The 23,666-nt window shown below is 49.4% G+C and overlaps 7 non-coding genes and 2 pseudogenes across 7 annotated transcripts; all 9 read left to right on the top strand.

Moving 5' to 3' along the window:
- The first annotated feature begins 1,791 nt into the window (after window positions 1-1,791).
- On the top strand, window positions 1,792-1,982 carry LOC130326953 (U2 spliceosomal RNA). The gene has a single exon (XR_008871473.1). It is a non-coding gene; the product is annotated as a U2 spliceosomal RNA (small nuclear RNA).
- Window positions 1,983-4,073: 2,091 nt separating this feature from the next.
- LOC130326938 (U2 spliceosomal RNA) lies at window positions 4,074-4,261 on the top strand. The gene has a single exon (XR_008871460.1). It is a non-coding gene; the product is annotated as a U2 spliceosomal RNA (small nuclear RNA).
- Window positions 4,262-4,954: 693 nt separating this feature from the next.
- On the top strand, window positions 4,955-5,144 carry LOC130326929 (U2 spliceosomal RNA). Its single transcript, XR_008871456.1, has one exon. It is a non-coding gene; the product is annotated as a U2 spliceosomal RNA (small nuclear RNA).
- Window positions 5,145-7,225: 2,081 nt separating this feature from the next.
- Window positions 7,226-7,385, top strand: LOC130326934 (U2 spliceosomal RNA; annotated as a pseudogene).
- Window positions 7,386-14,047: 6,662 nt separating this feature from the next.
- On the top strand, window positions 14,048-14,223 carry LOC130326921 (U2 spliceosomal RNA; annotated as a pseudogene).
- Window positions 14,224-16,323: 2,100 nt separating this feature from the next.
- Window positions 16,324-16,514, top strand: LOC130326898 (U2 spliceosomal RNA). The gene has a single exon (XR_008871430.1). It is a non-coding gene; the product is annotated as a U2 spliceosomal RNA (small nuclear RNA).
- A 2,083-nt stretch (window positions 16,515-18,597) lies between these two features.
- Window positions 18,598-18,788, top strand: LOC130326952 (U2 spliceosomal RNA). Its single transcript, XR_008871472.1, has one exon. It is a non-coding gene; the product is annotated as a U2 spliceosomal RNA (small nuclear RNA).
- Window positions 18,789-20,887: 2,099 nt separating this feature from the next.
- Window positions 20,888-21,078, top strand: LOC130326958 (U2 spliceosomal RNA). The gene has a single exon (XR_008871477.1). It is a non-coding gene; the product is annotated as a U2 spliceosomal RNA (small nuclear RNA).
- A 2,074-nt stretch (window positions 21,079-23,152) lies between these two features.
- Window positions 23,153-23,343, top strand: LOC130326903 (U2 spliceosomal RNA). Its single transcript, XR_008871434.1, has one exon. It is a non-coding gene; the product is annotated as a U2 spliceosomal RNA (small nuclear RNA).
- The last annotated feature ends 323 nt before the right edge of the window (window positions 23,344-23,666 follow it).

The following is a 23,666-nucleotide window of genomic DNA, read 5'->3' as shown; positions in this document are numbered from 1 at the left end:
CTAATTGACAAAATAAGATTAATGCTTATGAAGAAATATAAAATCTCATCCCTTCCCCAATATCGCGCCACACCCCTACCCCTTAATTCCCTGGTTGAACTTGATGGACATATGTCTTTTTTCGACCGTACTAACTATGTAACTATGTAACATAACATGGGGGGGGGGGGGGGTCTCCTGGCTGTTCACACAGGTGTGTCATTGCTGTACATTGACCATGCATTGCTTCTGTGGTATTGCAAAGGCAAAGACAAATGCTTCCAGCCATCCATTGCACTAATGGATTGGTCATCAGCTGGCTGTCTATGTCCCGCATCAATATAGACCAAAGTACAGAGGGTTAGGCTATGCTATTGTGCACCTACCTGATGCATCAGAAGGTGCGAGGCCCTTGCTAAATTCTGTGCACAGACTTTGAGATCTATACTTTAGACTGTATCTAAACCTGCTCCAACATGGACTGACATTCTGGCCTACTTTCAGCCGATGCGACTTGTCTGTCGCTGAACAGTCGCTTTTTATGTATTCAGCACCTATGTATAATGTTGTAAAAATGCTCTAGAAGCTAAAGTCGCAGAAATGTCACACATATTTGGCCTGCAACTTTCTGTGCGACAAATTCAGACAGGAAAAATCAGTATAAATCCTTAGAAAATTATCCCCCAGTGTCTCCATCTGCTGGCGGTATTGAATAAGCATTGCTGCACTGATGGGGTATGCATTAGACGAAAAAAAAGAAGAAAAAGAAGAATAATACGCCCAGAAAAGAGGCGAAAAGGAGAAAAACGTAAAAAAACGTGAAAAAAAAGTAAGAGGAAGAGAAGGGAAAAAAAGGTGGAAATGGGTTTAAAAGTGATTTCGGCGGAGAAATATATATATATATATATATATATATATATATATATATATATATATACGCGCACACACACACATATATATATAAACGTATTCTCCGTTGAGATATTGCAGCCGCTGCTGTGTCCAGGCCCAGGAGCCTTAGCACTGTGCTGTGATGTCACTCAATACCACTGACATCACTAGGTGTAAACAACATCTCTCCTTTGCTGTGTATGTGACTATGGAGCTGTTTGGTGATGTCGTCTATTATGGCCTTCATAGAAGCAACAGGAGATTGTTGCATCCATCTAGAACCCTCAGAACTACAGTGCTATTATGTCACTCACTTCCACAGGCCTTGCAGAGTGTAAACAACAACAACCCAGCTTTGTTGTGTATGTAACCATAGGTATTTGTGATGTCACCTAGAACCTTCACAGCAGCGACAGCTTTATGAGGAGCATCAGCACTGCTCTGCCTGAGCAGAACCATCACCGCCATAGGTTGTCAAATAACCCGGGTTTAACCCACACAGGTAAGTCCAATGGGGTGCAGGCATGTCCTCTATGCTTACAGCTTCCCGTGGGTGTTGGTTTGATACCGTTTGGGGACAGCCAAGGAGGCATCTGCAGGCAACAAAGGTAGGTGTGTGCTTGTGTGTGTGTTTCCTATGCAGATCCTAAGCCCAGTGTCACATGCAAGTAGGAGGAGTAAGAAGGGTTCCTGGCAAATCCGGGTTATGGATTGCATTTAAAAAGGCCCCGTGGGAGTGCAATGGGCCCCTGTCTTGCTGCTTAGCAATAATGGTATGGGTTTAGGTTCTGCTGTGTGTACTGGTGGTTGACTGCCCCCCAGCCCAGAGTGTGCATGGAAAATTGTCTGGCAGCCTCCCTGACAGCAAGCAGTGATAGTGCCCATGAAGGGCACCTTGTTGGGCCCGCCCCTTTCACGGTTATCGCTTCTCGGCCTTTTGGCTAAGATCAAGTGTAGTATCTGTTCTTATCAGTTTAATATCTGATACGTCCCCTATCTGGGGACCATATATTAAATGGATTTTTGAGAACGGGGGCCGATTTCGAAGCTTGCTTCCGTCGCCCTATGCATTGACCCGATATGGCAGTATCTTCGGGTACAGTGCACCACCCCCTTACAGGGTTAAAAAGAAAGATTCCTACTTTCATTGCTACCTGCTTGCTGGCTAGCCAGCTAGCCAGCCCTGTGGGCCTTGCTGCTGCTGCAGCCAAAAAACAAAAGGTGGTGCTGCTGCTGCTTCTGCTGCTTCTGCTTCTGCTTGTGTCTGGCCGCTGTTGGAGCGTCCAGGCACAGGACTTCTGCTGCTGCTGACTAAATGGCCTCCTTAATTGGATCATTTGAGTAGCCAGCACACCTGTGCAGGTAGGGCATGACATGATAGGCAGCTGCCTTGATAGCGGGTGGGTGCTGAATGTTCCTAATTGACAAAATAAGATTAATGCTTATGAAGAAATATAAAATCTCATCCCTTCCCCAATATCGCGCCACACCCCTACCCCTTAATTCCCTGGTTGAACTTGATGGACATATGTCTTTTTTCGACCGTACTAACTATGTAACTATGTAACATAACATGGGGGGGGGGGGGGGGTCTCCTGGCTGTTCACACAGGTGTGTCATTGCTGTACATTGACCATGCATTGCTTCTGTGGTATTGCAAAGGCAAAGACAAATGCTTCCAGCCATCCATTGCACTAATGGATTGGTCATCAGCTGGCTGTCTATGTCCCGCATCAATATAGACCAAAGTACAGAGGGTTAGGCTATGCTATTGTGCACCTACCTGATGCATCAGAAGGTGCAAGGCCCTTGCTAAATTCTGTGCACAGACTTTGAGATCTATACTTTAGACTGTATCTAAACCTGCTCCAACATGGACTGACATTCTGGCCTACTTTCAGCCGATGCGACTTGTCTGTCGCTGAACAGTCGCTTTTTATGTATTCAGCACCTATGTATAATGTTGTAAAAATGCTCTAGAAGCTAAAGTCGCAGAAATGTCACACATATTTGGCCTGCAACTTTCTGTGCGACAAATTCAGACAGGAAAAATCAGTATAAATCCTTAGAAAATTATCCCCCAGTGTCTCCATCTGCTGGCGGTATTGAATAAGCATTGCTGCACTGATGGGGTATGCATTAGACGAAAAAAAAGAAGAAAAAGAAGAATAATACGCCCAGAAAAGAGGCGAAAAGGAGAAAAACGTAAAAAAACGTGAAAAAAAAGTAAGAGGAAGAGAAGGGAAAAAAAGGTGGAAATGGGTTTAAAAGTGATTTCGGCGGAGAAATATATATATATATATATATATATATATATATATATATATACGCGCACACACACACATATATATATAAACGTATTCTCCGTTGAGATATTGCAGCCGCTGCTGTGTCCAGGCCCAGGAGCCTTAGCACTGTGCTGTGATGTCACTCAATACCACTGACATCACTAGGTGTAAACAACATCTCTCCTTTGCTGTGTATGTGACTATGGAGCTGTTTGGTGATGTCGTCTATTATGGCCTTCATAGAAGCAACAGGAGATTGTTGCATCCATCTAGAACCCTCAGAACTACAGTGCTATTATGTCACTCACTTCCACAGGCCTTGCAGAGTGTAAACAACAACAACCCAGCTTTGTTGTGTATGTAACCATAGGGATTTGTGATGTCACCTAGAACCTTCACAGCAGCGACAGCTTTATGAGGAGCATCAGCACTGCTCTGCCTGAGCAGAACCATCACCGCCATAGGTTGTCAAATAACCCGGGTTTAACCCACACAGGTAAGTCCAATGGGGTGCAGGCATGTCCTCTATGCTTACAGCTTCCCGTGGGTGTTGGTTTGATACCGTTTGGGGACAGCCAAGGAGGCATCTGCAGGCAACAAAGGTAGGTGTGTGCTTGTGTGTGTGTTTCCTATGCAGATCCTAAGCCCAGTGTCACATGCAAGTAGGAGGAGTAAGAAGGGTTCCTGGCAAATCCGGGTTATGGATTGCATTTAAAAAGGCCCCGTGGGAGTGCAATGGGCCCCTGTCTTGCTGCTTAGCAATAATGGTATGGGTTTAGGTTCTGCTTTGTGTACTGGTGGTTGACTGCCCCCCAGCCCAGAGTGTGCATGGAAAATTGTCTGGCAGCCTCCCTGACAGCAAGCAGTGATAGTGCCCATGAAGGGCACCTTGTTGGGCCCGCCCCTTTCACGGTTATCGCTTCTCGGCCTTTTGGCTAAGATCAAGTGTAGTATCTGTTCTTATCAGTTTTTCATGCCGGTGGACAGTAACGCCGGTATGGGGCTGGTGGGGATGGGTGCTGCATGGAGGATGCAGGTGTACCAGGGCTTTCCGGGGCTGGTTCTGAGGAATCAGCTCGACGGCTGCCCCGATGTGACCTGTTCCCTCCGGGTCTCGCCATGAGGCTGAGAGGGTCTAGAGCCGAGGTACTTTGTGCCTCGGGGAGTGGTGACCCCGAGGTGCCGAAACTCACTGGGAGAATAGGCTCACTGAGTTGAAGCACGGGCACCATAATCTCTTCACCTTGTGGCACTCACCTCTTGATTCCCGGCCTTCTGGCTAGGATCAGAGAAATTTTTTATAGATCCGGCCGGATGTCCGGGCAGTATATCTGCACACATTCACTTATTTATTTCTTTTTTGTCTCACTGTGTCACTTTTTGCGTGTTGTGTGTTCACAGGATTGGTCAGGATGCGGTAGCCCTTCTGGGTGTCCCTCCTGGCGGTCTAGGGGAGGTGTGTGTGGCCATTAGGTTCCGCACCTCCCTGCAAACACCCCGGGTACTCCTGCTTTGGCAGGGTACCTACCGTAATCGGCTCTGCGGGCAGATACCTTGGCTAACGCCAAGGGGGATGCCGGGAGCATTTGTGGTCCCCTAGTAGCTTCGGCGAAAAGGGACATCGAACCTGGAACCTCGCAGGTACCTTTTGGTCCGGAGGCGAAGGGTAAGGTTTGTTGGGGGGCCTCTCTCCTATCGGAGAAGGGCTTGCGATAGACCGCATCCTTTGTGCACGTTTTTTTAGTGTAACACGTTTGCACTTTTTCTTGCACTTTGGGTGAATCGAAAGCACGTTCCTCGGCTTTAGATAAAAAAAAAAAAAAAAAAAAAAAATCTGTTCTTATCAGTTTAATATCTGATACGTCCCCTATCTGGGGACCATATATTAAATGGATTTTTGAGAACGGGGGCCGATTTCGAAGCTTGCTTCCGTCGCCCTATGCATTGACCCGATATGGCAGTATCTTCGGGTACAGTGCACCACCCCCTTACAGGGTTAAAAAGAAAGATTCCTACTTTCATTGCTACCTGCTTGCTGGCTAGCCAGCTAGCCAGCCCTGTGGGCCTTGCTGCTGCTGCAGCCAAAAAACAAAAGGTGGTGCTGCTGCTGCTTCTGCTGCTTCTGCTTCTGCTTGTGTCTGGCCGCTGTTGGAGCGTCCAGGCACAGGACTTCTGCTGCTGCTGACTAAATGGCCTCCTTAATTGGATCATTTGAGTAGCCAGCACACCTGTGCAGGTAGGGCATGACATGATAGGCAGCTGCCTTGATAGCGGGTGGGTGCTGAATGTTCCTAATTGACAAAATAAGATTAATGCTTATGAAGAAATATAAAATCTCATCCCTTCCCCAATATCGCGCCACACCCCTACCCCTTAATTCCCTGGTTGAACTTGATGGACATATGTCTTTTTTCGACCGTACTAACTATGTAACTATGTAACATAACATGGGGGGGGGGGGGGTCTCCTGGCTGTTCACACAGGTGTGTCATTGCTGTACATTGACCATGCATTGCTTCTGTGGTATTGCAAAGGCAAAGACAAATGCTTCCAGCCATCCATTGCACTAATGGATTGGTCATCAGCTGGCTGTCTATGTCCCGCATCAATATAGACCAAAGTACAGAGGGTTAGGCTATGCTATTGTGCACCTACCTGATGCATCAGAAGGTGCGAGGCCCTTGCTAAATTCTGTGCACAGACTTTGAGATCTATACTTTAGACTGTATCTAAACCTGCTCCAACATGGACTGACATTCTGGCCTACTTTCAGCCGATGCGACTTGTCTGTCGCTGAACAGTCGCTTTTTATGTATTCAGCACCTATGTATAATGTTGTAAAAATGCTCTAGAAGCTAAAGTCGCAGAAATGTCACACATATTTGGCCTGCAACTTTCTGTGCGACAAATTCAGACAGGAAAAATCAGTATAAATCCTTAGAAAATTATCCCCCAGTGTCTCCATCTGCTGGCGGTATTGAATAAGCATTGCTGCACTGATGGGGTATGCATTAGACGAAAAAAAAGAAGAAAAAGAAGAATAATACGCCCAGAAAAGAGGCGAAAAGGAGAAAAACGTAAAAAAACGTGAAAAAAAAGTAAGAGGAAGAGAAGGGAAAAAAAGGTGGAAATGGGTTTAAAAGTGATTTCGGCGGAGAAATATATATATATATATATATATATATATATATATACGCGCACACACACACATATATATAAACGTATTCTCCGTTGAGATATTGCAGCCGCTGCTGTGTCCAGGCCCAGGAGCCTTAGCACTGTGCTGTGATGTCACTCAATACCACTGACATCACTAGGTGTAAACAACATCTCTCCTTTGCTGTGTATGTGACTATGGAGCTGTTTGGTGATGTCGTCTATTATGGCCTTCATAGAAGCAACAGGAAATTGTTGCATCCATCTAGAACCCTCAGAACTACAGTGCTATGATGTCACTCACTTCCACAGGCCTTGCAGAGTGTAAACAACAACAACCCAGCTTTGTTGTGTATGTAACCATAGGGATTTGTGATGTCACCTAGAACCTTCACAGCAGCGACAGCTTTATGAGGAGCATCAGCACTGCTCTGCCTGAGCAGAACCATCACCGCCATAGGTTGTCAAATAACCCGGGTTTAACCCACACAGGTAAGTCCAATGGGGTGCAGGCATGTCCTCTATGCTTACAGCTTCCCGTGGGTGTTGGTTTGATACCGTTTGGGGACAGCCAAGGAGGCATCTGCAGGCAACAAAGGTAGGTGTGTGCTTGTGTGTGTGTTTCCTATGCAGATCCTAAGCCCAGTGTCACATGCAAGTAGGAGGAGTAAGAAGGGTTCCTGGCAAATCCGGGTTATGGATTGCATTTAAAAAGGCCCCGTGGGAGTGCAATGGGTCCCTGTCTTGCTGCTTAGCAATAATGGTATGGGTTTAGGTTCTGCTGTGTGTACTGGTGGTTGACTGCCCCCCAGCCCAGAGTGTGCATGGAAAATTGTCTGGCAGCCTCCCTGACAGCAAGCAGTGATAGTGCCCATGAAGGGCACCTTGTTGGGCCCGCCCCTTTCACGGTTATCGCTTCTCGGCCTTTTGGCTAAGATCAAGTGTAGTATCTGTTCTTATCAGTTTTCATGCTGGTGGGGATGGGTGCTGCATGGAGGATGCAGGTGTACCAGGGCTTTCCGGGGCTGGTTCTGAGGAATCAGCTCGACGGCTGCCCCGATGTGACCTGTTCCCTCCGGGTCTCGCCATGAGGCTGAGAGGGTCTAGAGCCGAGGTACTTTTGTGCCTCGGGGAGTGGTGACCCCGAGGTGCCGAAACTCACTGGGAGAATAGACTCACTGAGTTGAAGCACGGGCACCATAATCTCTTCACCTTGTGGCACTCACCTCTTGATTCCCGGCCTTCTGGCTAGGATCAGAGAAATTTTTATAGATCCGGCCGGATGTCCGGGCAGTATATCTGCACACATTCACTTATTTATTTCTTTTTTGTCTCACTGTGTCACTTTTTGCGTGTTGTGTGTTCACAGGATTGGTCAGGATGCGGTAGCCCTTCTGGGTGTCCCTCCTGGCGGTCTAGGGGAGGTGTGTGTGTGGCCATTAGGTTCCGCACCTCCCTGCAAACACCCCGGGTACTCCTGCTTTGGCAGGGTACCTACCGTAATCGGCTCTGCGGGCAGATACCTTGGCTAACGCCAAGGGGGATGCCGGGAGCATTTGTGGTCCCCTAGTAGCTTCGGCGAAAAGGGACATCGAACCTGGAACCTCGCAGGTACCTTTTGGTCCGGAGGCGAAGGGTAAGGTTTGTTGGGGGGCCTCTCTCCTATCGGAGAAGGGCTTGCGATAGACCGCATCCTTTGTGCACGTTTTTTTAGTGTAACACGTTTGCACTTTTTCTTGCACTTTGGGTGAATCGAAAGCACGTTCCTCGGCTTTAGATAAAAAAAATCTGTTCTTACCTGGCAGGGGAGATACCATGATCACTACGGTCTGAAGAACTCCAAGCATTGTGGTAGAGATTTTGCGTAGTACGATTGCAGTACTTTTCGTTCTTATTAGAACCGCATTTCTCTAGAGCATACCACCTGAAGATCGTCTCCTGCCTGCCTCGGAACATCTGAAGAAGGAGAAGATCTTGAAGACTGCAGCTCCGGAAGAAGCCGACGAAGAACCTGGAAGAAGGGAATCGGCGGTGAATTCCGGAACAGCGGCGAAGAGGAAGGCGGCGCAGAATCTTTTCGAAGAAACTCGCTGCCTCTGGAGAAGGATTTGCATAGCTCCTCCCACCGGGACCGGATCTGCATAGCTCCTCCCACCCGGGAAAGAAGACTTTGCGAAGCCTCTCTCCACAAGCAAGCAAGGAAGCGGAAAAGAGCCTGCTGGAAGAAGCCATGGCCTCAACCAGCAAGTCCACCCAGGAGGCTGCAGGGCAAGGCCTGGAGGTCCAGCCCCAACCACAGCAAGCTTCAACCTCCACCACGGCAAGGCAGAAGGGCGGCAGAATTCCTAACCTGGAAGCTCCAACCCTGGAGCCCTGGATGAGGCAGACTGTTGCCTTGAAGCTCAAGCCCGTGGACGGAAGGGTGCCGGACATGTCCCACGACGTGTTCTGCAAGAAGATGCTGGCGGATCAAGGCTTCCCCACGGCTGACACCCTGGGAATAGCAACCTTCTTTTCGGGAATCTTCTACATCACCTTTGCCACCATTGGGACCTGTAGAAGATACTGGGAGGTGGTGAAAGCGGCGAGTCCCGAATCCCCTTTCTCTCGCTTTGTGGGCAACTGCCTTATTCAAAGAGAGGAGAGGCGGGTGACGGTCTCAATGCGGAACCCACACACCCCAGGCACGGACATCTCGACCTTCCTGAAGCGCTTCTGCACCGTGGTGAGGGAGCCCACCCGCATCCTGAACTCACTCGGATACTGGACCTGCAAGTGGTCTGTGGTCGTCAGACTCAACAAGAACCCTGCTTCTCCAGACGGACTACAGCACCTGCCAACGACATTTTCCTTGGGCAACTCCACAGGACTTATCTTCTACCCGGACATGCCGCAGACCTGCAGGAGATGTGGCAAGATGGGCCACGAGGGCAAGGACTGTACGGAGGATGCCTGCAGGTATTGCCGTGTGACAGGTCACACGACCAAGGACTGCCCCAAGAGCAAGACCTGCAACCTCTGCGGACTGGCAGCCCACAGCTACAAGGACTGCCCCCAGAGGGAGAGAACATGGGCATCTGTGGCAGCGAGAGCACCGAAGCCAGCCCCAGCTCCGGAGCCAACACCACGGATGGCCAAGCCGACCAAGGAGGGTAAGAAGGCGAAAGCCACCACCCCTGCCCCGTCCCGCCCCTCCCCTGCCCCTCCCGCCCCATCCCCTGCCCCTCCCGCCCCATCTCCTGCCCCATCCCGCCCCACCCCTGCCCCATCCCGTCCCACCCCTGCCCCTCCTGCCCCATCCCGTCCCACCCCTGCCCCTCCTGCCCCATCCCGTCCCACCCCCGCCCCTCCTGCCCCATCCCGCCCCACCCCTGCCCCCCGTACCCCACCCCGGCCCACCCCTGCCCCCCGTACCCCACCCCGGCCCACCCCTGCCCCGTCCTCCCCTGCCCGGCCCACCCCTGCCCCGTCCTCCCCTGCCCGGCCCACCCCCTGCCCCGTCCTCCCCTGCCCGGCCCACCCCTGCCCCATCCTCCCCTGCCCGGGCACTCTCTCCTGCCCCCCGCCCCACCCAGCCTCCTTTCTCTCCTGGCCCAGCAGCACCTAACCCCCCTCCAGCTGCTGGTGCCCGCCCTTCGGAGGACTTTCCTGTGCTTCCTCCCCCAGGTACCATACAGAGGAAGAGGAAAGGAAGGGACAACGTATCAGAAGAGTCCCACAAAAGAAAGATAATCGAGACCTGCGAAACCCCTCAAGCTTCAGATGAGGAGGAGGATATGGAGCAGGTCTGCGAGGGCCTTGAGGCTTCAGAAGGAGAGGAGGTGATGGAGCAGGCCCAAGTGGAGCAGGTCCAAGCAGAGCCAGTCCAAGCTCAATCTATGGAGGAGCTGCTGCAGGACCCAGAGGTTAAGAAAATCCTGGACACTCCGTCCAACACGGTCTACGACGAGTTCTTGGAAGGGCGCTACGAGAAGCCACAGGAGCCGACAGGCGCCAGAGAAGAGGACCCGTCCGACCAGACTGGTAACTAGTATCAGAACTAACCTCTCTTTTTATTCCCATGGCTGATCTCAACATCTTCTGCATTAATGTGAGGAGTATTAGAGCTTGGTTTAGATTTCAGACTGTTCTTACGTTCTTAGATTCCCAGAGGTGTGATGTTTACATGTTGCAGGAATGTGCTTTGTCTGCTTCTAGGTCTTACAACCATCTGGCCAGGCAGTGGCCTCACGGCCCTTCCTACTGGTCTGGTGGGGGCGACAATAGGTCTGCGGGGGTGGCCATCCTGATCAGGGGAGGTAACTTTGCACTTGATTCCGTCCGGGAGCTCGTCTGTGGCAGACTTCTTGTCGCAGACGGTTCCTGGGCGGGTGAGCCCGTGCGGCTCATCAACGTGTATGCCTCCCCTGAGAGGGATGTCCGACTGGAGGTTCTCCAGGCCCTGCGGGCTGAACTCGCCACCACTAGAGCAGTAGTGTTGGGTGGTGACTTCAACTGCCCCATTGAGGTGGACGGGCGCAGTTCTGGCACATCCGCCAACCTGGACGTGACGTCTAAACTGCTGATTGAGATGGTGACGGAGGCATCCTTGCAGGACGTTGTCGGGTCCATCGGGAACGGCTCCGTAAACTATACGTGGAGCCGCCCCGATGGCTCGCTCCGTTCTCGGATAGACTTCATCTTCACTTCGAGAGCAGTCAGAAAGGTGTCGTACTCTATGGTCCCCTGCTTCTTCTCTGACCACAGGGCCATTCGATTCCGGGGGACTCTGGGCCATGGATTCCCACCTGGCCCGGGCTCCTGGAAGTTGAATTGTGCCCTGTTGGAGCAGAGGGAGGTCATGGAGGAACTTAGGGATGCGTACCTTGTATGGCGAAATGACAAATGTCTGTTCAAGTGCATCAGCGATTGGTGGGAATATGTTAAAGTCGAATTCCGTTGTTTCTTTCAGGCAAAAGGCAGACAACAGGCGTGTGCGAAGAAGTGGGACTTGAGGAAACTGCAGCGCGAGCTGCGGTCCCTGCAGGACCTGCTCCAGTGTGGCTGGGACGTCAGGGAGGAGCTGGAGGAGACCAAAAAGAGCTTGAAAAGGCACTTTGAGGAGGAATCCAAGCGAATCGTCTTTCGTTCCAAGGTGGAGAACCTGGAGAAGGGTGAGAAATGTAACTCTTTCTTTTTCAGGAAGCTCCATGCCGGCCACACGCCCCTGACTGAGCTACGAGATGAGACCGGACACATGAGGAGCGGCAAGGAGGAAGTGATGGGGGTCGTCCACGACTTCTACAGCAACCTCTACGCCCCCAAGTCATCCGACCCCGAAGCCGCCGAGAGGTTCCTGTCAGGTGTCACTAACGTTGTTGATCCCGCAGGTGCGGCGGCTATGGACGATCCCTTGACGGTGGGGGAGCTGCTCTCTGCCGCTAAATCCTTTAAGCCCGGCAGGACCCCGGGCAGTGACGGTCTCCCGGCCGAGCTCTACGTAGCGCTGGGTGACCTGATCTGTCCGGACCTGTTGGAGGTGTACGAGGAGATGGTGGTGGGGGGCAGAATGCCTCCGTCGTTGAGGGAAGGGATGATCACGATCTTGTATAAGCGGAAGGGGGAGAGATGTGACCTGAAAAACTGGCGTCCCATCTCTCTCCTGAACGTGGACTACAAGATCCTCGCCAAGGTGCTGGCCAACAGGCTGAAACCTGTCATGGGGCAGATCGTCCATCCGGACCAGACCTGCAGCATTCCTGGCCGCAGGATTGCCGACAGCCTTGCCCTTGTGAGAGACACGGTCCATTACATCCAGGACCGCGGGGGCCGCGCCGCCCTGGTCAGCTTAGATCAGGAGAAGGCGTTCGACCGTGTCTCCCACGCATTCATGGACAGGGTTTTGCGCAGGCTGGGTCTGGGGAAGATGTTTTGCTCTTTTGTTAACGTTATGTATTTTGACATTTACAGCACGGTGTTGGTGAACGGCTGGAAGACTGACCCCTTTTCCATTCTTTCAGGGGTTAGACAAGGCTGCCCTCTTTCACCTCTCCTTTTTGTTTGTGTTATAGAGCTCTTCGCTGAGACTATCCGGCAGAATGGAGAGATCAGAGGGATCACCGCACCAGGACCAGATCGCCACGAGGTCAAGTGCTCGCTCTACATGGACGACGTGACCGTCTTCTGCGCTGACCAGCGTTCGGTGACTGCACTCGTCCAGACCTGCGAGGACTTCGGCAGAGCTTCGGGGGCAAAAGTCAACTGCGGGAAGTCGGAGGCCATGCTCTTCGGGGAGTGGCACCTGGCTTCTTCCGCCCCCTTCCCCTTTACTATTAAGCCGGACTTCATTCAAATTCTTGGAGTCTGGTTCGGGAAGGAAGGAGCGGCCCTTAAGTCTTGGCAAGACCGACTAGGAAGGATAAACTCAAAGATCGGACTGTGGAGCTCCAGAAAGCTCACGATGGAAGGCAAGGCACTTGTCCTGCGGAGTGAAGTTTTGCCTGTGCTCCAATATACCGCACAGGCCTGGCCTCCCCATACCACCGTTTGCAAGGCCATCACCCGGACAGTGTTTGGCTTCGTCTGGGGCAAAATGGACAGAGTCAAGAGGACCGTGATGTACAAGGAACCCCGCAAGGGTGGGAAGGGAATACCCGACATCCCCGCTCTGCTGAGGGCCTCCTTTGCATGTGTCACGGTGCAGCGGACTCTTGTAGAAAAGACTGGCTCAGCGGGCAGGTCCATGTCTCGCTTGCTTCTCATGCCCCTCTGGAGACAGCTGGGCTGGGACAAGTGGGACAGCTCCATCCCTTACAACTGGAACACTCCCTGGTTCTATGGGGATGTTGTCCGGTTTGTGAGGGAGCACCAGCTGGAAGGACTGAAACCAGACCTATGGAAGCCAAAGACAATCCACAAGCTCATCCGAGCTAAGGACTCGACCGAGCTGGTTCCGGGACTCCCCGCAGCCACTGCAGAGACAGTTTGGAACAATGTGGCCTCAAAGCGGCTTACCAATGGACACAAGGACTTGTCGTGGATGGCCGTCATGGGAGGTCTCTCTCTCAGGTCATTCATGCATGCCCGCAACCTGTGCAAGACCCGGTACTGCCCCCGTTGCCCCTACGTGGAGGAAACATCTTTCCACGTGTTTTGGCAGTGCCCCTTTGCACAGGGTCTGTTGGACGCCCTAGAACATGAACTCAGAGACTCAGTGCCCAGGAGCTGCCTATCGTACCATTCGGTGCTTTACGGCCTGTTCCCTGGGACCCACGACGTGGAGGCCATCCAGGAGGCCTGGCGCCTTATGAACTGTTTTAAGGACGCAGTGTGGCTCTCCAGGAACCGCCTCGTGATCAACAGGGAAAACATGTCCGTCCGGGACTGCCGCAGGTTCATCAAGAACCTGCTTAGAGACTATTCCATCTTGGACAGCTCGGCCGTTGATGAGGAAGAAGAGGAGTGAAGACCCCTCTCCTTCTCCCATGTCTCCCTGAAGATACAGCCCAACAGTTTGGCCCTGTGATCCGCCCCCTCCCTACCCCCACATAGTCGCCCACACCCCTACCCCGATCACAGATTGTATTATTTGGTTTTTGTTTGATCTCTTGTGCTTTTCTATTGCAGGATTGAGCTGAATGTTAGAGTAGCATGGTGTGCGATGTATAGCTTAGGGAACCTTTGCTGTGTATTGTACTATCATGCTTTGTGTGACTGTAATTTATTGTACGACTTGTAATGACTGAACGGAAAATAAAGCTCTTTCAATCAAAAAAAATCTGTTCTTATCAGTTTAATATCTGATACGTCCCCTATCTGGGGACCATATATTAAATGGATTTTTGAGAACGGGGGCCGATTTCGAAGCTTGCTTCCGTCGCCCTATGCATTGACCCGATATGGCAGTATCTTCGGGTACAGTGCACCACCCCCTTACAGGGTTAAAAAGAAAGATTCCTACTTTCATTGCTACCTGCTTGCTGGCTAGCCAGCTAGCCAGCCCTGTGGGCCTTGCTGCTGCTGCAGCCAAAAAACAAAAGGTGGTGCTGCTGCTGCTTCTGCTGCTTCTGCTGCTTCTGCTTCTGCTTGTGTCTGGCCGCTGTTGGAGCGTCCAGACACAGGACTTCTGCTGCTGCTGACTAAATGGCCTCCTTAATTGGATCATTTGAGTAGCCAGCACACCTGTGCAGGTAGGGCATGACATGATAGGCAGCTACCTTGATAGCGGGTGGGTGCTGAATGTTCCTAATTGACAAAATAAGATTAATGCTTATGAAGAAATATAAAATCTCATCCCTTCCCCAATATCGCGCCACACCCCTACCCCTTAATTCCCTGGTTGAACTTGATGGACATATGTCTTTTTTCGACCGTACTAACTATGTAACTATGTAACATAACATGGGGGGGGGGGGGGGGTCTCCTGGCTGTTCACACAGGTGTGTCATTGCTGTACATTGACCATGCATTGCTTCTGTGGTATTGCAAAGGCAAAGACAAATGCTTCCAGCCATCCATTGCACTAATGGATTGGTCATCAGCTGGCTGTCTATGTCCCGCATCAATATAGACCAAAGTACAGAGGGTTAGGCTATGCTATTGTGCACCTACCTGATGCATCAGAAGGTGCGAGGCCCTTGCTAAATTCTGTGCACAGACTTTGAGATCTATACTTTAGACTGTATCTAAACCTGCTCCAACATGGACTGACATTCTGGCCTACTTTCAGCCGATGCGACTTGTCTGTCGCTGAACAGTCGCTTTTTATGTATTCAGCACCTATGTATAATGTTGTAAAAATGCTCTAGAAGCTAAAGTCGCAGAAATGTCACACATATTTGGCCTGCAACTTTCTGTGCGACAAATTCAGACAGGAAAAATCAGTATAAATCCTTAGAAAATTATCCCCCAGTGTCTCCATCTGCTGGCGGTATTGAATAAGCATTGCTGCACTGATGGGGTATGCATTAGACGAAAAAAAAGAAGAAAAAGAAGAATAATACGCCCAGAAAAGAGGCGAAAAGGAGAAAAACGTAAAAAAACGTGAAAAAAAAGTAAGAGGAAGAGAAGGGAAAAAAAGGTGGAAATGGGTTTAAAAGTGATTTCGGCGGAGAAATATATATATATATATATATATATATATATATATATATATACGCGCACACACACACACATATATATAAACGTATTCTCCGTTGAGATATTGCAGCCGCTGCTGTGTCCAGGCCCAGGAGCCTTAGCACTGTGCTGTGATGTCACTCAATACCACTGACATCACTAGGTGTAAACAACATCTCTCCTTTGCTGTGTATGTGACTATGGAGCTGTTTGGTGATGTCGTCTATTATGGCCTTCATAGAAGCAACAGGAGATTGTTGCATCCATCTAGAACCCTCAGAACTACAGTGCTATGATGTCACTCACTTCCACAGGCCTTGCAGAGTGTAAACAACAACAACCCAGCTTTGTTGTGTATGTAACCATAGGGATTTGTGATGTCACCTAGAACCTTCACAGCAGCGACAGCTTTATGAGGAGCATCAGCACTGCTCTGCCTGAGCAGAACCATCACCGCCATAGGTTGTCAAATAACCCGGGTTTAACCCACACAGGTAAGTCCAATGGGGTGCAGGCATGTCCTCTATGCTTACAGCTTCCCGTGGGTGTTGGTTTGATACCGTTTGGGGACAGCCAAGGAGGCATCTGCAGGCAACAAAGGTAGGTGTGTGCTTGTGTGTGTGTTTCCTATGCAGATCCTAAGCCCAGTGTCACATGCAAGTAGGAGTAGTAAGAAGGGTTCCTGGCAAATCCGGGTTATGGATTGCATTTAAAAAGGCCCCGTGGGAGTGCAATGGGCCCCTGTCTTGCTGCTTAGCAATAATGGTATGGGTTTAGGTTCTGCTGTGTGTACTGGTGGTTGACTGCCCCCCAGCCCAGAGTGTGCATGGAAAATTGTCTGGCAGCCTCCCTGACAGCAAGCAGTGATAGTGCCCATGAAGGGCACCTTGTTGGGCCCACCCCTTTCACGGTTATCGCTTCTCGGCCTTTTGGCTAAGATCAAGTGTAGTATCTGTTCTTATCAGTTTAATATCTGATACGTCCCCTATCTGGGGACCATATATTAAATGGATTTTTGAGAACGGGGGCCGATTTTGAAGCTTGCTTTCGTCGCCCTATGCATTGACCCGATATGGCAGTATCTTCGGGTACAGTGCACCACCCCCTTACAGGGTTAAAAAGAAAGATTCCTACTTTCATTGCTACCTGCTTGCTGGCTAGCCAGCTAGCCAGCCCTGTGGGCCTTGCTGCTGCTGCAGCCAAAAAACAAAAGGTGGTGCTGCTGCTGCTTCTGCTGCTTCTGCTTCTGCTTGTGTCTGGCCGCTGTTGGAGCGTCCAGGCACAGGACTTCTGCTGCTGCTGACTAAATGGCCTCCTTAATTGGATCATTTGAGTAGCCAGCACACCTGTGCAGGTAGGGCATGACATGATAGGCAGCTGCCTTGATAGCGGGTGGGTGCTGAATGTTCCTAATTGACAAAATAAGATTAATGCTTATGAAGAAATATAAAATCTCATCCCTTCCCCAATATCGCGCCACACCCCTACCCCTTAATTCCCTGGTTGAACTTGATGGACATATGTCTTTTTTCGACCGTACTAACTATGTAACTATGTAACATAACATGGGGGGGGGGGGTCTCCTGGCTGTTCACACAGGTGTGTCATTGCTGTACATTGACCATGCATTGCTTCTGTGGTATTGCAAAGGCAAAGACAAATGCTTCCAGCCATCCATTGCACTAATGGATTGGTCATCAGCTGGCTGTCTATGTCCCGCATCAATATAGACCAAAGTACAGAGGGTTAGGCTATGCTATTGTGCACCTACCTGATGCATCAGAAGGTGCGAGGCCCTTGCTAAATTCTGTGCACAGACTTTGAGATCTATACTTTAGACTGTATCTAAACCTGCTCCAACATGGACTGACATTCTGGCCTACTTTCAGCCGATGCGACTTGTCTGTCGCTGAACAGTCGCTTTTTATGTATTCAGCACCTATGTATAATGTTGTAAAAATGCTCTAGAAGCTAAAGTCGCAGAAATGTCACACATATTTGGCCTGCAACTTTCTGTGCGACAAATTCAGACAGGAAAAATCAGTATAAATCCTTAGAAAATTATCCCCCAGTGTCTCCATCTGCTGGCGGTAATGAATAAGCATTGCTGCACTGATGGGGTATGCATTAGACGAAAAAAAAGAAGAAAAAGAAGAATAATACGCCCAGAAAAGAGGCGAAAAGGAGAAAAACTTAAAAAAACGTGAAAAAAAAAAGTAAGAGGAAGAGAAGGGAAAAAAAGGTGGAAATGGGCTTAAAAGTGATTTCGGCGGAGAAATATATATATATATATATATATATATATATATATATACGCGCACACACACACATATATATAAACGTATTCTCCGTTGAGATATTGCAGCCGCTGCTGTGTCCAGGCCCAGGAGCCTTAGCACTGTGCTGTGATGTCACTCAATACCACTGACATCACTAGGTGTAAACAACATCTCTACTTTGCTGTGTATGTGACTATGGAGCTGTTTGGTGATGTCGTCTATTATGGCCTTCATAGAAGCAACAGGAGATTGTTGCATCCATCTAGAACCCTCAGAACTACAGTGCTATGATGTCACTCACTTCCACAGGCCTTGCAGAGTGTAAACAACAACAACCCAGCTTTGTTGTGTATGTAACCATAGGGATTTGTGATGTCACCTAGAACCTTCACAGCAGCGACAGCTTTATGAGGAGCATCAGCACTGCTCTGCCTGAGCAGAACCATCACCGCCATAGGTTGTCAAATAACCCGGGTTTAACCCACACAGGTAAGTCCAATGGGGTGCAGGCATGTCCTCTATGCTTACAGCTTCCCGTGGGTGTTGGTTTGATACCGTTTGGGGACAGCCAAGGAGGCATCTGCAGGCAACAAAGGTAGGTGTGTGCTTGTGTGTGTGTTTCCTATGCAGATCCTAAGCCCAGTGTCACATGCAAGTAGGAGGAGTAAGAAGGGTTCCTGGCAAATCCGGGTTATGGATTGCATTTAAAAAGGCCCCGTGGGAGTGCAATGGGCCCCTGTCTTGCTGCTTAGCAATAATGGTATGGGTTTAGGTTCTGCTGTGTGTACTGGTGGTTGACTGCCCCCCAGCCCAGAGTGTGCATGGAAAATTGTCTGGCAGCCTCCCTGACAGCAAGCAGTGATAGTGCCCATGAAGGGCACCTTGTTGGGCCCGCCCCTTTCACGGTTATCGCTTCTCGGCCTTTTGGCTAAGATCAAGTGTAGTATCTGTTCTTATCAGTTTAATATCTGATACGTCCCCTATCTGGGGACCATATATTAAATGGATTTTTGAGAACGGGGGCCGATTTCGAAGCTTGCTTCCGTCGCCCTATGCATTGACCCGATATGGCAGTATCTTCGGGTACAGTGCACCACCCCCTTACAGGGTTAAAAAGAAAGATTCCTACTTTCATTGCTACCTGCTTGCTGGCTAGCCAGCTAGCCAGCCCTGTGGGCCTTGCTGCTGCTGCAGCCAAAAAACAAAAGGTGGTGCTGCTGCTGCTTCTGCTGCTTCTGCTTCTGCTTGTGTCTGGCCGCTGTTGGAGCGTCCAGGCACAGGACTTCTGCTGCTGCTGACTAAATGGCCTCCTTAATTGGATCATTTGAGTAGCCAGCACACCTGTGCAGGTAGGGCATGACATGATAGGCAGCTGCCTTGATAGCGGGTGGGTGCTGAATGTTCCTAATTGACAAAATAAGATTAATGCTTATGAAGAAATATAAAATCTCATCCCTTCCCCAATATCGCGCCACACCCCTACCCCTTAATTCCCTGGTTGAACTTGATGGACATATGTCTTTTTTCGACCGTACTAACTATGTAACTATGTAACATAACATGGGGGGGGGGGGGTCTCCTGGCTGTTCACACAGGTGTGTCATTGCTGTACATTGACCATGCATTGCTTCTGTGGTATTGCAAAGGCAAAGACAAATGCTTCCAGCCATCCATTGCACTAATGGATTGGTCATCAGCTGGCTGTCTATGTCCCGCATCAATATAGACCAAAGTACAGAGGGTTAGGCTATGCTATTGTGCACCTACCTGATGCATCAGAAGGTGCGAGGCCCTTGCTAAATTCTGTGCACAGACTTTGAGATCTATACTTTAGACTGTATCTAAACCTGCTCCAACATGGACTGACATTCTGGCCTACTTTCAGCCGATGCGACTTGTCTGTCGCTGAACAGTCGCTTTTTATGTATTCAGCACCTATGTATAATGTTGTAAAAATGCTCTAGAAGCTAAAGTCGCAGAAATGTCACACATATTTGGCCTGCAACTTTCTGTGCGACAAATTCAGACAGGAAAAATCAGTATAAATCCTTAGAAAATTATCCCCCAGTGTCTCCATCTGCTGGCGGTATTGAATAAGCATTGCTGCACTGATGGGGTATGCATTAGACGAAAAAAAAGAAGAAAAAGAAGAATAATACGCCCAGAAAAGAGGCAAAAAGGAGAAAAACGTAAAAAAACTTGAAAAAAAAGTAAGAGGAAGAGAAGGGAAAAAAAGGTGGAAATGGGTTTAAAAGTGATTTCGGCGGAGAATATATATATATATATATATATATATATATATATATATATATATATATATATACGCGCACACACACACACATATATATAAACATATTCTCCGTTGAGATATTGCAGCCGCTGCTGTGTCCAGGCCCAGGAGCCTTAGCACTGTGCTGTGATGTCACTCAATACCACTGACATCACTAGGTGTAAACAACATCTCTCCTTTGCTGTGTATGTGACTATGGAGCTGTTTGGTGATGTCGTCTATTATGGCCTTCATAGAAGCAACAGGAGATTGTTGCATCCATCTAGAACCCTCAGAACTACAGTGCTATGATGTCACTCACTTCCACAGGCCTTGCAGAGTGTAAACAACAACAACCCAGCTTTGTTGTGTATGTAACCATAGGGATTTGTGATGTCACCTAGAACCTTCACAGCAGCGACAGCTTTATGAGGAGCATCAGCACTGCTCTGCCTGAGCAGAACCATCACCGCCATAGGTTGTCAAATAACCCGGGTTTAACCCACACAGGTAAGTCCAATGGGGTGCAGGCATGTCCTCTATGCTTACAGCTTCCCGTGGGTGTTGGTTTGATACCGTTTGGGGACAGCCAAGGAGGCATCTGCAGGCAACAAAGGTAGGTGTGTGCTTGTGTGTGTGTTTCCTATGCAGATCCTAAGCCCAGTGTCACATGCAAGTAGGAGGAGTAAGAAGGGTTCCTGGCAAATCCGGGTTATGGATTGCATTTAAAAAGGCCCCGTGGGAGTGCAATGGGCCCCTGTCTTGCTGCTTAGCAATAATGGTATGGGTTTAGGTTCTGCTGTGTGTACTGGTGGTTGACTGCCCCCCAGCCCAGAGTGTGCATGGAAAATTGTCTGGCAGCCTCCCTGACAGCAAGCAGTGATAGTGCCCATGAAGGGCACCTTGTTGGGCCCGCCCCTTTCACGGTTATCGCTTCTCGGCCTTTTGGCTAAGATCAAGTGTAGTATCTGTTCTTATCAGTTTAATATCTGATACGTCCCCTATCTGGGGACCATATATTAAATGGATTTTTGAGAACGGGGGCCGATTTTGAAGCTTGCTTCCGTCGCCCTATGCATTGACCCGATATGGCAGTATCTTCGGGTACAGTGCACCACCCCCTTACAGGGTTAAAAAGAAAGATTCCTACTTTCATTGCTACCTGCTTGCTGGCTAGCCAGCTAGCCAGCCCTGTGGGCCTTGCTGCTGCTGCAGCCAAAAAACAAAAGGTGGTGCTGCTGCTGCTTCTGCTTGTGTCTGGCCGCTGTTGGAGCGTCCAGGCACAGGACTTCTGCTGCTGCTGACTAAATGGCCTCCTTAATTGGATCATTTGAGTGGCCAGCACACCTGTGCAGGTAGGGCATGACATGATAGGCAGCTGCCTTGATAGCGGGTGGGTGCTGAATGTTCCTAATTGACAAAATAAGATTAATGCTTATGAAGAAATATAAAATCTCATCCCTTCCCCAATATCGCGCCACACCCCTACCCCTTAATTCCCTGGTTGAACTTGATGGACATATGTCTTTTTTCGACCGTACTAACTATGTAACTATGTAACATAACATGGGGGGGGGGGGTCTCCTGGCTGTTCACACAGGTGTGTCATTGCTGTACATTGACCATGCATTGCTTCTGTGGTGTTGCAAAGGCAAAGACAAATGCTTCCAGCCATCCATTGCACTAATGGATTGGTCATCAGCTGGCTGTCTATGTCCCGCATCAATATAGACCAAAGTACAGAGGGTTAGGCTATGCTATTGTGCACCTACCTGATGCATCAGAAGGTGCGAGGCCCTTGCTAAATTCTGTGCACAGACTTTGAGATCTATACTTTAGACTGTATCTAAACCTGCTCCAACATGGACTGACATTCTGGCCTACTTTCAGCCGATGCGACTTGTCTGTCGCTGAACAGTCGCTTTTTATGTATTCAGCACCTATGTATAATGTTGTAAAAATGCTCTAGAAGCTAAAGTCGCAGAAATGTCACACATATTTGGCCTGCAACTTTCTGTGCGACAAATTCAGACAGGAAAAATCAGTATAAATCCTTAGAAAATTATCCCCCAGTGTCTCCATCTGCTGGCGGTATTGAATAAGCATTGCTGCACTGATGGGGTATGCATTAGACGAAAAAAAAGAAGAAAAAGAAGAATAATACGCCCAGAAAAGAGGCGAAAAGGAGAAAAACGTAAAAAAACGTGAAAAAAAAAGTAAGAGGAAGAGAAGGGAAAAAAAGGTGGAAATGGGCTTAAAAGTGATTTCGGCGGAGAATATATATATATATATATATATATATATATATATATATATATATACGCGCACACACACACATATATATAAACGTATTCTCCGTTAAGATATTGCAGCCGCTGCTGTGTCCAGGCCCAGGAGCCTTAGCACTGTGCTGTGATGTCACTCAATACCACTGACATCACTAGGTGTAAACAACATCTCTACTTTGCTGTGTATGTGACTATGGAGCTGTTTGGTGATGTCGTCTATTATGGCCTTCATAGAAGCAACAGGAGATTGTTGCATCCATCTAGAACCCTCAGAACTACAGTGCTATGATGTCACTCACTTCCACAGGCCTTGCAGAGTGTAAACAACAACAACCCAGCTTTGTTGTGTATGTAACCATAGGGATTTGTGATGTCACCTAGAACCTTCACAGCAGCGACAGCTTTATGAGGAGCATCAGCACTGCTCTGCCTGAGCAGAACCATCACCGCCATAGGTTGTCAAATAACCCGGGTTTAACCCACACAGGTAAGTCCAATGGGGTGCAGGCATGTCCTCTATGCTTACAGCTTCCCGTGGGTGTTGGTTTGATACCGTTTGGGGACAGCCAAGGAGGCATCTGCAGGCAACAAAGGTAGGTGTGTGCTTGTGTGTGTGTTTCCTATGCAGATCCTAAGCCCAGTGTCACATGCAAGTAGGAGGAGTAAGAAGGGTTCCTGGCAAATCCGGGTTATGGATTGCATTTAAAAAGGCCCCGTGGGAGTGCAATGGGCCCCTGTCTTGCTGCTTAGCAATAATGGTATGGGTTTAGGTTCTGCTGTGTGTACTGGTGGTTGACTGCCCCCCAGCCCAGAGTGTGCATGGAAAATTGTCTGGCAGCCTCCCTGACAGCAAGCAGTGATAGTGCCCATGAAGGGCACCTTGTTGGGCCCGCCCCTTTCACGGTTATCGCTTCTCGGCCTTTTGGCTAAGATCAAGTGTAGTATCTGTTCTTATCAGTTTAATATCTGATACGTCCCCTATCTGGGGACCATATATTAAATGGATTTTTGAGAACGTGGGCCGATTTCGAAGCTTGCTTCCGTCGCCCTATGCATTGACCCGATATGGCAGTATCTTCGGGTACAGTGCACCACCCCCTTACAGGGTTAAAAAGAAAGATTCCTACTTTCATTGCTACCTGCTTGCTGGCTAGCCAGCTAGCCAGCCCTGTGGGCCTTGCTGCTGCTGCAGCCAAAAAACAAAAGGTGGTGCTGCTGCTGCTTCTGCTGCTTCTGCTTCTGCTTGTGTCTGGCCGCTGTTGGAGCGTCCAGGCACAGGACTTCTGCTGCTGCTGACTAAATGGCCTCCTTAATTGGATCATTTGAGTAGCCAGCACACCTGTGCAGGTAGGGCATGACATGATAGGCAGCTGCCTTGATAGCGGGTGGGTGCTGAATGTTCCTAATTGACAAAATAAGA

Source organism: Hyla sarda, unplaced genomic scaffold (genome assembly GCF_029499605.1).
Source record: "Hyla sarda isolate aHylSar1 unplaced genomic scaffold, aHylSar1.hap1 scaffold_289, whole genome shotgun sequence".
NCBI lineage: Eukaryota > Metazoa > Chordata > Amphibia > Anura > Hylidae > Hyla > Hyla sarda.
Note: the sequence above shows the minus strand (reverse complement) of the source record. Positions and strands in the feature narration are given on the sequence as shown.